The sequence below is a fragment of the Anabrus simplex genome, chromosome 2, assembly GCF_040414725.1.
Source record: "Anabrus simplex isolate iqAnaSimp1 chromosome 2, ASM4041472v1, whole genome shotgun sequence".
NCBI classification, from domain to species: domain Eukaryota; kingdom Metazoa; phylum Arthropoda; class Insecta; order Orthoptera; family Tettigoniidae; genus Anabrus; species Anabrus simplex.
In genome coordinates, this window is record NC_090266.1 from 207688020 (window position 1) to 207701573 (window position 13554).

Sequence of the window (13554 nt, forward strand, 5' to 3'; positions counted from 1 at the left end):
ATTTTTAAGAGGTGACTCAGGAGCTTCAGAACACGGTAGACTCTGACGTTATAGTGGCTGAGCCTCCTACAGATACTGTCAATACTGCTGCTGAGCAAGGGGAGGAAGAAGAAGAGGAAGAAGAAGAAGATGATGAAGGAGGAAGAGAAGAAGAAGAAGAAGATGATGATGATGATTTCCAGCCAAAATAGTTGGAGCTGCCTTCTCCTGAACTGTCAGCAGACCAGGCGTTAAGTGCAGTGGCTATTCTTCGATCCTATATACAGAGTCAGTCAAAAGTAAATGACAGTGTTTTTCACAACAAAAAATGTTGTTGAAAAGAATGTGGAAGAAAAGAAGGTTAACAGTATAAAACAGAAGAGAGTAACGGACTTTTTTCCAAAGGAAGCGGAGGTATGTTTCTTGTTTCACTACTGTATGTACTGAATTCTGTCTTCTAATAAATTACTATAATCATCATCACCATCATCTGCAGTTTCCAGCTGTTGGCTGGGTCTGCTTCTAATAAATTACTATAATAAGGGTTATAATTAAAGTGATGCCATTAAATAGAGCTTGTTAGTAAATTTTTAAACACTGTGAAAAACAATGTACGTAGGTGGTTTGAAAAGTTCTCGAAATGTACTAGAATTAAGTATCTTACCTCGGTGGAACTGCTTTTATTTTTCAACATAGTCTCCCTCTAGACTAATGCATTTGGTCCAGCGATGTTCCAATGCCTTGATCCCATCTCGAAAATGAGATTCCTCCAGGCCTGCAAAATACCTCTTCAATTCGGCTGTCAGTTCTTCCCTTGTAGAAAATCTCCATCCACCGAGAAAAATTTTCAGCTTGGGGAATAGATGAAAGTCTGATGGTGCCAAATCAGGTGAATTAGGTGGATGTGGCAACAATTCGTACCACAGTTCATGAAGTTTTGCCATGGCAATAACACTTGTGTGCAGCGTAGCATTGTCCTGATGAAAGATGACCTTTTTCCTTGCCAAACCAGGCCTTGTTTCGCGTATCTTTTCCTGTAGTTGGTCTAGGAGGTTTGCATAGAATTGCCACGTAATTGTTTGGCCAGTAGGAAGATAATCTATCAGCAGAATGCCTTTTGCATCCCAGAAAACTGAGGCCATGACCTTTCCGGCCGAACGCAAGGCCTTTGCATTCTTTGGTGGTGGTGAATCAGCATGTTTCCACTGCTTTGACAGCTGTTTTGTCTCTGGGGTATAGTAGTGGACCCAGTTTCTTCTGTAGTCAAAAACCGTCACAAAAAATCTTGTTGGTTGCACTGAAAATGGGCCAGACTTTGTTCGGACATTTCCAATCTGGTGCGTTTATTGTCAAATGTCAAGAGCTGCGGCACCCATCTTGCGGATAATTTTTTCATACACAATTCTTCGGTTAAAATACAATATACCCATTCAGAAGACATCCCTACAGCTTCAGCAATCTCCCGCACTTTCAGTCGACGATCCTTCATGACCATTTTATGCACTTTTGCGATAAATTCTGGGGTCGTAACACTTCTTGGCCGTCCACTACGTGGATCATAATCCAAGCTCTCCCGACCAAATTCAACTCGCTGGTTCACTTGGCAACAGTTGAAAATGAAGGATCAGAGTCCCCCAGTGTGTTCTGAAAGTCGGCATGAATTTCCTTTGCTTTCATTCCTTTCTTTACAAAGTATTTAATCACTGCTCGAATCTCAGTTTTTTCTATTGTCAAAAAATCACTACGCGAGAACAACAACAAAGAGTCGTCACTACCACACTCCTGCAGCTAGAGCACTGACGCGCCACGTGTTCACTCACAAAGGATGTGTGATTATTGCGCGGGAACCTCATTGCTCTAGCACTGACATCTAGCGGTGATTCCGAGAACTTTTCAAACCGTCCTCGTATTCAGTATAAGCCCGTAGATATGTATGATTCAATAACGTTCTGTGCATGCTCAAAAATGGTATTTTCTATATCCCAAACTTTCGATAACTGGAAATAAAATTTGGCTCCCGAGGTGATTCGAGATATTGAGGTTCCACTGTATTCTTCACAACTATAACAGGATATTTAGAATTTTTTTTTTTTAATATTACCTCAATGCTTAAGGGTAAAATGTCACTGTGGCCTAGGTTTCAGGAAAACATTTAAAGAATTTCAAGATAAGGTGATGGATGACAAACATTATGCACAACATGTTCTGTGGAACTTTATTATACTTTATAATATAACACTTCATGACATCAAGTGTTGATAGACTATAACAATGGATTGCAACATTACTTCCCATTTTGGTCCCTTCTGATTAAGTATCTCAACTGTACAAACATAAATTAACTGACACAGCCACTGATAACTTGACGAACAGTGCAATGTAAAACCACTTCAGCTATCCACCATGATGATATCACTGTCTTAACCACATGTGATACAAGTACAATCTACCCAGAGCAGATGTTGGCAAATTAGTACTTGCAAAATGTGTCTTTAAGTTACTCACACGAAAATAATTCTTCATCCACCAACTTCTCACTATATAATAATATATAATCCTTATGGCAGGTATTAACTGGTCAGGTCAATGATTGTGTGGACCAGCTAAACCCACCTATACAATTTCCACTCAGTTATTCCCCCCCATTGCACTTGTCATTATATAGGATAAGACTCTGCCGACATCTGACCTAGAGTGATTAGAACTGCTTCTGGTACCGATCCAATATATGGAAGATTCTTTGACTGAGAGTTGGCGAAGTTCCATTGTTTTTTTCGACTAGAAGACTGGAATCTATAAAGAAATTAAGCAAATTATTAGCCAAAATTAATGGTTTTACAATTTTGAAAACATACAAATGTTTAATTCTACATTTCAAAGGCTAATTACTATGAATAATTCAAGTATATGGATAACAGGTACACTTCTGAGCACAAAATACAGAGTGAATGGAAAAGTTAGGATTACATCCATCGCACAATCTATGTATTTTATAACAATACATTTTCAAACATTAGTTGGTGAATGAATTCGTACTGAATGTCTCAAACTATACATTCATAAGGCTATACCAAATAACTGGGAGACTACATTTAGTGGATGATCAATTCTTGAATCCATAGGTATGCATCTAATGCCTTTGTTTATTAAGGTAATTTTTAAAACAAGCTCCGGTTGACCAATGCTTATAATATTTAACAACTAGCTACATTCTATATTTTAAAACTCCTAGCAGAAACAGGTAAAAGTATGCAGAGAATGATCAACATATTAGCAGAAACTTTAAGCAAATGGAACCTCAAAATTAATACAAGGAAAACAAAAACCATGACAATATGTAAAGACAAGAAAACACCTGTAACACACTTAAAAATTGGCCCTGATAAAATAGAACAAGTGAAACAGTTTTCCTACCTAGGAACCCTGATCACGAGTGATAATCGGAGCATATCAGAAGTCACGAAGAGGATAGCCATGGCAAAGAGAGCATTCCAAGATAAAAAGCATCTGCTGGCCACCAAACATATAGATATTCAAACTCAGAAGGCCTTTGCAAAAACCTTTGTATGGAGCATGCTTCTGTATGGTTGCAAAAGCTGGACATTAGGAATGCAAGAAAAGAAAAAAAACTAGAGGCAGTTGAAATGTGGATCTGGAGAAGAATGCAGAGGATAAGTTGGACGGAAATGAAGAGCAATACCGAAGTCCTCAGAGAGATAAGAGAAGAACGGAGTCTAATAACCGAAATTGAAAAACGGAAAATAAAATTTATTGGTCACATTCTGCGGCATGAGGAGTTCCTTTGTAATATCACTGAAGGAAAAATTGCTGGAAAAAGAGGAAGAGGACGACCCAGAGTGTCTTACTTCAAGAACCTGCTTCTGAGGATGAAGTGCAAGACCTACGCTGAGTTGAAAAGACTGGCTCAAGATAGACAACTGTGGCTGCAGTGACAAGGCTTAGCCTTTAGAATATGATGATGATGACTTCTATGGCAAAAATTTGAAATTAGCAACTACATCAATTTAAAATTGTTGAAAGGTTTCATGAGAAAACAAATGATTATGAGTTCAATGATATTACTGCATACACTACGACAGTACCTAGAAAGATAAGAGTCAGACTTGTCTATATATTTTTTGATGATAAAAGAATGATATATCTTACACCAAATTTTTTCAAATGTCAAATTTTGGACATACTGTTTGGCAGTACACATACGAGAAATAAGTTGGTCAAATCTCTGTCTTGCATATGTAAGTCTTGGAAAGTAATGAATATCTTCCCAGATAAAGTGACTTCAGCCTTAACCTTTCCATTTGCTACGAAATAAAAACTACTCTGAACTTTAGTCCTTTATTAAAGACATTAATACTTCTTGACACTATCCAAATTCTCAATTCTCTCTGAAAGGTTTACTAACGTGGTCAGCTGTTGTTACATTTTTGTCATTTACGAAAAATTATTAGTGTGCAACTTCTTCTCAAGCTGAATACCATTTGTGAGACAGTGCTAGTGCTACTTATATATTTGTTTTTGTGATACAAGTGAAGGTGATGTATCTATTAGTTATTTAAAATTAGTGAGTTAGTTATTCAGTTAGTTTACTTTGCATAGCCCATAGAGAACATGTGGAAAACTTGGGAAGACAGCAACCTGTTCCCGCTCCACTGATGAACAATCCAGTGTGCAAAGATAATGCTAGTGTCATGGGAGAGGAAAAATTTACTGAGCACTAGTAACAATGCTGGATCATCAAACTTCACAAGAACCCTCAACAAACAATCCTAGACACTTGTACTTAACCTTCATGGCTACTTAAAGGAGACTGCAAGAATAGTAAGATTAAGAAGCCTACTGCAAAATAACTCAGAAGGGTCCAGTGATGCAAAAGAAAAGAAAGCTGAATTTGGAAGAATAGATGACTTTTATTGCATTTTGATTAGACATGAGATTTAAGATTTTTTTATTAAAAAAAAAAGCAACCACCAAACCAACTACTCGTGAGCTGCTCAGACATTTGAAAAATAGTGAAAACTTCCTGCATGAGAAAACAACTTTAAGGGGCATTATAAGGATTTTGCATCCACACTCTCGATAAAAGACATGTAGTAATGGAATCTGCTAGAATTGCTGCATGGAAGTACAGGTATCTTCACAGAATAAATTTTTAAGAGCCCGGGGTTATGGAGTAGTGTACCCAGACAAAATTTAGCTTAACATCTCTGATATTGTGAAGAAAGCATGGGGTGATGGAATTTGCGCTTGTGCACTACATACGCCAGTACCATGAGGAAAGCAAATATTGATACTCCATGCCAGTGAAAATGAAGGTTGGGTGACAAAACAGCCTTTATCTCACTGCAAAAAAAAGATTGCAGATACTAAAGCCAATTGCCATAATGTAATGAATGCTGTAATGTTTGAGAACTGGTTTCAAAATTACCTTTTAAAAAATCTTCTTAATGGTAAAAATATATGCAATTATTCTCGAAAATGCAAGTTATCATTCTATGCAACTGGTTAAAATCCCTAACAGATCAACCAATAAGAAATTGTGGCATTCATGAAACAGTTCAATACTGCTGTACCAGATCCAGTGCCAATTAAGTTAATTTTGCGGGAACACATAAGAAGCCATCATTAGTAAAGAGTATGCAGTTGAAAAATTAACTGAGGACGCTGGACATGAAGTGCCAAGACTTCTCCCATATTGCTGCATCTTCAATCCGAAATAAATGGTGTGGGAGAAATTAAAACTAAAAATGGGAAAGTGCAATATGACCCCAAGTGCGAGTCTTTGTGATGTTTTAAGGAGCTATTCGGAGCGTATTGATTAACAATACTGATGTAAATTTGCGAGGAAGACAATGGGAAAGTAAAAGGATAATTATGCAGCCTTTACCGACAAGGAAGAAACAGTCATTATTCATGTTGTCACCACAGCCATCGATGAAAAGGACTGCCACATTGATGAACCCCACAACGGATACAGTTAAGGTAAATTAAAATTAGAATTTATTGTTGGTTTATTTATGACTGGTCTATTAGTAATCATTAATTCTGACAAACTGGTTTGTGCATGCCTGTGCATGTGTGCAGTGATGGATTTATAAAAGATCAGCAAATGGCTTCACTGAAGTCGCAAGAAAGTTATTTCTATGCTGCGTCTTTTTGTTTTGCCCACACAAAATCCATTCCTTTATTTTCAATGATATTCATGAATCCCTCTACTATACTGTTGTAACTGCAACGACGCACACACAAAATGCTGTCAATTGTGTACAGTTATATTTACAAATTTTATACATCCATACACACTGATAACTGCACTCTTGAACGAAACACTGTAAAGAAGAAGAAGAAGATTGCAACACTTGCATGTCAACCAACTACCAACACAACGAAATCACAACATACCTGACTAACGACTTCCACTAGAAGTCTCGTTAAAACAACTTAACTCAACTCCCAAGACTGCCTCTTTATATACATTGCCAGGCCAGGCTTGCTTTTTTTTTTTTTTTTTTGCTATTTTGCTTTACGTCGCACCAACACAGATAGGTCTTATGGCGACGATGGGACAGGAAAGGCCTAGGAATGGGAAGGAAGCGGCCGTGGCCTTAATTAAGGTAAAGCCCCAACATTTGCCTGGTGTGAAAATGGGAAACCATAGAAAACCATTTTCAGGGCTACCAACAGTGGGGTTCGAACCCACTATCTCCCGGATGAGAGCTCAAAGCTGCGCGCCGCTAACTGCACGGCCAACTCGTCCGGTATGCCAGGCTTCTAGAAGAATATGACACATGTTTTCTCGTAATTTCGAGAGTCTCCAACAGCCTATTTACAATGAGAGGAATTTTCTACAAAATTCCAGCAACAAGATGCGTTGTTCTGGACTATTACCATGTGTTGCACAACATTACGCTGGATTTATACATCATATTTACAGGTAATAATAAATTACATACTATGTGTTCTTACATTGAATAAACTCATATTAATATACATACAGTAGATTTTTCATGACATAACCTCACAAATAATACGATAATGATTTATACAAAATAAAGTCCGTACATAACTACGTAAATAATAATAATAATAATAATAATAATAATAATAATAATAATAATAATAATAATAATAGATGTAAACAACTTCATAGCCACACCTCACAAGTCATAATAATAATAATAATAATAATAATAATAATAATAATAATAATAATAATAATAATAATAATTGTACTGGTAGGTACACCCGCCCCGTTCATTCAAACGAAGCGCCTTGAAGAATGCTATCTTAAATCTAAAACTTGCAACAACTAATACAAGAAGTTTGGACTTTTCTCTGTAGATGTCTCTACTAAAAACTTACATTATGCCCTCTGATGTGAAGAGGAACTATTAAAATTCTAAAGTATTTTTTTCTTTTAAGGTTTACTACACTGAATTGATTATTCTTTGTTTTTGATGTGTTAAAGTTTACTACACTTTTGTCTCTTCCCGCCAACTTCAGATGTTGGCCAATAGAAAATTTTGTATATTGATTTTTCCTCCAATTGAACGTTTCTGGTATTTATTTGATCAACCTATTAGAATTGGGGGGTGGGTCGGGCCTTAGCTCAGAGTTTTATGGAACATTCCTCTCGGGTATAAAAGCTGGCACATTTTCGATGAGGTGGCTTTATTTCATCGCTCCAGTCTAGTGTGTGTGTTTATAAAGGAGGCGGTGTGCCTCGTCCATCATCGAGTAGTCCATCAGCTCAAGGTAATGGCAGTTCTGGTTTAACTAAGTGATAGTTTTTTGACAGCTAGTTCGAGGGGAAGGCTTCCAATCTTTAATAATGCAACTTCAATTTTCTAAAAATATAAATTTCTAAATTTCTAAATTTCAAACTTCTAATGTAAATCTAAAAAATACCAAAGGAACTTAAACATAATCAGGGAATAGGGAGTGCGCTAGCCTTTTGTGTTCCCTTTGAACTTGATTTTGAGGTGACTATGACTTTGTAACCGTTTTCTATTTGCAACCTTTGTAACTTATATATTTTCTCAATCTAGTCACCTCAGTAGCATAAGAGTAGCCTTTGTTACTTCGGCCCATAAGCTCAAATAGGGTTTTAAGCCTTTCATTGCTAATTTCAAGGAGCACAATTGTCCGCCTCCACACCATTTTGATTTTTTGGGCCAGTTACTTTAACCTATTGTTTTTCACAGAGGCCCGGTAGAATGGGTATTCAATGCCCATGTGAAATTCAATTTCATTCCTTTTACATGTTAATACAGTTGAGCATACTAGACAGTGAATATTGCTCGAATTTGTAAAATGTAGGTTGCGCCTTTGAAAGGCCTGGAAGTTAAATTTTATAGAGCATGGATGCTCTTTCTACTAATGTAGAGATATTAATGTAAACAATGAATGGTGCCTTTGGAAGGCTGGAAAGGTGTAAAGTTTGGAGAGTACTCTCCTAGATAAATTGGTGGAGCAAAGGTATCTCAGTGTACATGTGAATACTATGTTCCTACTACTGGTGTAAAAGAAACTGGGAGATCCGTCTCCTTGACAGTTTGTTGAAAGGAGCTACAGTGCTCATGGAGAATGTATAATTAGGGAGCTTCAAGCTCAAAGTTATTAATTAACTTTCTAAATTGTTATCCCATCTTATGGACTTTTGTACCTGAATTGTTAAAATTCAACATACCAAAGAAACCAAGAAAAGAATAGCAGAGAAAGAAAATCTATATATATAAAATAAGTGTTTTGTCTGTACATTGCTCAGAATTTGAAAATAATGGCATTTCTGTACCGGTCATGTCCATAGTAACAAGGAAATGCACTTTTTACTTTTCCGTAATTTCTGTCTGTCTGTCTGTCTGTCTGTCTCTCTGTCTGTATGTACACGCATCACGAGAAAATGGCTGAAGATAATTTAATGAAAATCGGTAGGTAAAGTCAGGGGATGAGCCACTACAATCTAGGCTATAAACAGTTTTATTGACGATGAGTGAAATGGTAGTTTAGGGGAAAGCCTAAAATGTAATTCTCGAATATTTATGTTATTAGTGGTCCTATCGATAAATACTGCATAATTGAAGGTGTAGAATTAAATTTCCGATCATTTATGTCATGCATTTTTACCGTACTGGCTATGATAACACAGACATTCATGAATTTGTATGTTTGTTGCTAAGTCCATATCAACGCCGAGCCACAAGAAAATAGGTTAACAGAATTTAATGAAAATCGGTATATAGAGGCGGGGAATAAGAAATTACAGTCTACGCTATAAACAATTTTATTCACCCTGGATGAAATTGTAGTTTAGGGGAAGGCGCCTAAAATTTAATATTTAAATGCCTATGTTATTGGTCCTATCGAAAAGTACCATATAACAAAATATATAGGGAATATAATTTCCGATCATTTATGTTTCATTCAGTTTTATCATACCGACTATGATAAGAGTAGTATTTCAGAGTCGAAAGAAAACTAAATGTGAAGGTCTACAATATCGAAAGTGCATAACATTGATCAAGAATAAGATTACATTGACCATTGTTTGTTGTGATGTTCTTTGCTCCTTATGCTGCCACTCAACTCCGATAGATGGGATTATTGCTGCATACCGAGTATAACCAAGACCACTCTGGAGTCGGACTTGGTATAACAGCCTGACTAAATACTTAAGATAGGTTACTTAAAGAGTCAACCTTTTCAATACAAATACATGTTATAATATTTATTTACAACATATTTTTACTTGGAACTAGTTTCAACGCTATTTAGCATCATCTTCAGCCAAAATGTGAGAAATAGGCATAGGTGCATATATGCAGACATGTACATTACACAAAATGTTACATCATTATGATTAAATAAGAGTAAAAGAGACATGAATAGTGAATTACAAGGTCAGAAATCGTCAGTCATCAAAATGGTCCATGAAGGGTGAATCAAAAACTTTACAAACATGAGTTACGAATCAAAAACACAGTCCTTCCAAAACATACAACACAACAAAACCACGCAGAAGTTCGAGATGAACTTGGCACTGAAGATTCAAATTTTTCAGACACTCTTCCATTGAATGTCGCCTGCCACAAGTGTAGTATTAAACATAAGGTTCAATAAACACAATCTTCTCAAAAATAGACATAACATTTTAAAAAATTTTAGGATTGAGATGAACTTGGCAGTTAAGGATTCAAATTTGTAGTCACTTTTTCACTAAGCATCAATTCAAAACCAGCTGCGAAGGGCGAAATGAAATTGTACAAGCACGAGTTTGGACTCGATAAACACAAAACACAAGTTAGGGTTCAATAAACACAATTTTCTCAAAAATGCACATAGCATTTTAAAAAAATTTTGGATTGAGATGAACTTAGCAGTTAAGGATTCAAATTTGTAGTCACTTTTCCACTAAGCGTCAATTCAAAACCAGCTGCGAAGGGTGAAATAAAATTGTACAAGCACGACTTTGAACTTGATAAACGCAATATTTTGAAATACATGTAACACATTTGAACTTTGTGTAAGCTCGAGATGAACTTGGCAGTTAAAGATTTGTAGATGCTTAAACTTTTAAAAATGCATATAACATTTCAAAACCCAAGTACGAGATGAACTTGGCAGTTAAAGATTCACATTTGTAGTGATTTTTCATTAAATGTCACTTGTTGAGGGTGTAGTAAACATTTTCATTTGACAAGAATACAAACTTCGAATTATGTAAAACGTTCTTCTGAGAGCTGTGACTGTGCTATTATCTGTGATCTATTGTTGCAACATAACGTGTAAGGTGGAGACAGTTTTTATAATGTTCGCAGTTCAATGCGGGACATGAGGCGGTAAAGCTATGGCGCGAGATGAAGAGGAACTGAGCGCGGTGGACAGCTTAGGTCAGGGGAACAGCTATTGTTGGGGTAAGAGGGGAGATGGAAGGAGGAGGAGCGGTAGGGGATGTGTGAGGAATGGAAGGAGGGGGAATTAGGGAGGGTGATGCGGTGAAAGTGCGTGGCGTGAGAAATTATTATGCATAATGTGAAAGACAGATCTGTTATTCGGAATGTTAATATTTTTGAAAAATGCAATGAGAAAGTCGAACAGGATCTTTGGTTTCTCGGAGATATCATTTAAGTTTAGGTTTGGATTGAAATATTGATCTAAATGAATATAGCAGTTTTCAGTGACGTCTAGAACTTCTAATACCTCAAGATCTTGATCTATTTCAGTAAAGTTGTGCTTAAATTCTTTCATATGTAGGCCGATCGCAGAAAGACGGTTGTGCTTTATAGCACTGACATGTTCTGCATATCTGATTTTAAAACTGCGACCTGTTTGACCTAGGTAAGAGCTATTGCAGTCTTGGCAAGAAAACCTATATACACCTGATTTTGAAAAAGGACTACTTTTATTTACTGATGTAGAGTTATGCAGGATCTCTGTGCTTCTATTGTTATTACGAAAGGCTATTTTTACGTTGCGTTTTTTAAAAATGTTAGTGACGTTGTAAATTTATTAAAGGTAAATGTTGAAAACATGGCAGTGCTAGTATTGTCTTTTATTAAGGTTGTTTTTGGGCGGTATTTGAATTTATTTATTATTCTTTCAATAAAGGCTTCATTATATCTGTTAAAATTTGCTATAGAGCGAATGGTGTTCAGTTCTTCATTTAAGTTTTTTCTGGACATCAGAATCCTGAATGCTCGATCTACTAAGCTATTATATGTAGCCGCTTTATGTGTTCGAGGATGTAGTGAGTCATTTCTTATAGTAGTGGCCGTTTGAGTCGTGATCGATGTTAAGATTTTTGAGGGTGGATGGCGCGTCTATAGAGCGTTCATCTACGATTATAAATGTGTCATCCACATACCTAGCCCATAATTGGATACTGGCAAATTTAATGTTATTGTCGATGGCGGTATGCTCTAAGAAATCAAGGTAGATCTCTCCTAAAATTCCTGAGGCAGGTGAACCCACTGCCAAACCATCTTGTTTGTAAATAACTTTATCAAATGTGAAATAATTATTGCTAATCAGTAATCTTAAGAGAGTTATGAAGTCTTGAACTTCAAGTTTACTTAGTTGATTGTTAGCTAGTAAGTTCTTTCGATGATCGGGAATAATTCACTATTCATGTCTCTTTTACTCTTATTTAATCACAATGATGTAACATTTTGTGTAATGTAGATGTCTGCATATATGTGCCTATGCCTATTTCTCACATTTTGGCTGAAGATGATGCTAAATAGCATTGAAACTAGTTCCAAGTAAAAATATGTTGTAAATAAACATTATAACATGTATTTGTATTGAAAAGGTGGACCCTTTAAGTTACCTATCTTACGTTCTCAGTTCAATATGGACAAAAAATGAAATTCTTAGATTTGAATGACTGAATACTGGCGGGAAACAGCTGGGGAGTTAGATAACTTTCTTCTTTAGCACACCATTCCTCTGGTTCATACATTTTCTGAGAACACTGGTTCATCATAGTATTCCAGCTATTCGATCCTTACTCTGACGCACTGTTTTGAATGAGCAGCAGTATGCACTCTTAAGGCTCCCTTAGTAGTAGTATGACCTGGTCTAGAATTACAATTTAGGCCTATTCCAAATGAAAGCAGCACAATTCACTAAATAACTCATAATTCAATCCTGAAAAGAGGCGTTTCTTATGAAAAGTTTAATTTTCTTCACTTTTATTAAATTCTGCATTCATTTTATTCCAAATTAGCAGAGAAGAAGGGTTTCTCCTCTGACTTGGACGAAAAATTTGCCTCCAAGTCAGATAGATTTTTCCGCCGCCAGTGTAGTGGATTGAGATTTTCTGACGCATCGGGTACTCCTAGGAAACACATTAGTAAAAGGGCATAGTTATTGCCCTACGACTCTCCACTGCTCGCCCTCCACCCCAACCCCTGACCCCTCACTCCGCCAAAAAAAGAGGAAGGTTGTTCATAGATCATGGCTGTCTGCGGCTTGCTCATTCCAGCTCTGGAACTTTGGACTGTTAAATCGGCACCGTAGTACTGCTCATTAAAAGTGAGAAAATGTGCGGTTTTTCATTTGATCGAGTATTTTATATGAAAGTATCACTTTTAATCGCGGCATTCCTACTGACGTCATTATAATGAACTTCAGCTGGGAAAACCACCACGACAGTCTTTCTGATGATGTAAAAAGGCAGGTGGAAAGTAACTGTCTGCCATTAAAATGAAAACTCCCCAACGTGATTGCAACTGACAGTAGGCAAATGGGCCTACCTTTACAAAAAATTCCCTAACCCGGTCTTCATATGAGAAAAGACATTTGGTGGCTTCCCTGTCGCATTTCTAGGGTAACGTTAAGAGCTATGCAATTTAATATAATCTTGGTCACAACGTGTACACTACCTAACTTGGAATTCTGTATACAACGTAGAATTCCGTAGCGAAGCACGGGTACATCAGCTAGTATAGCTATAATTTTAAAGTTTTAAAATTAATCTTCTGATTGTCTTGTATCAACCCATTCATGTCCGCACCTTCTTTCACCTCTGTAATCCACAAAAACACGGTAACAATA

General features: G+C 36.6%; 1 protein-coding gene across 4 annotated transcripts in view; it reads right to left on the reverse strand.

Moving 5' to 3' along the window:
* Positions 1-2178: 2178 nt before the first annotated feature.
* LOC136864009 (structural maintenance of chromosomes protein 1A) overlaps positions 2179-13554 on the reverse strand; it is a 679773-nt gene continuing 668397 nt past the window's right edge. For all 4 annotated transcript variants that reach the window (XR_010859243.2, XR_010859244.2, XR_010859242.2 and 1 more), the window contains one exon: positions 2179-2772. The gene's annotated coding sequence lies outside the window, so the exon portion shown is untranslated. The remainder of the gene's footprint in view (positions 2773-13554) is intronic.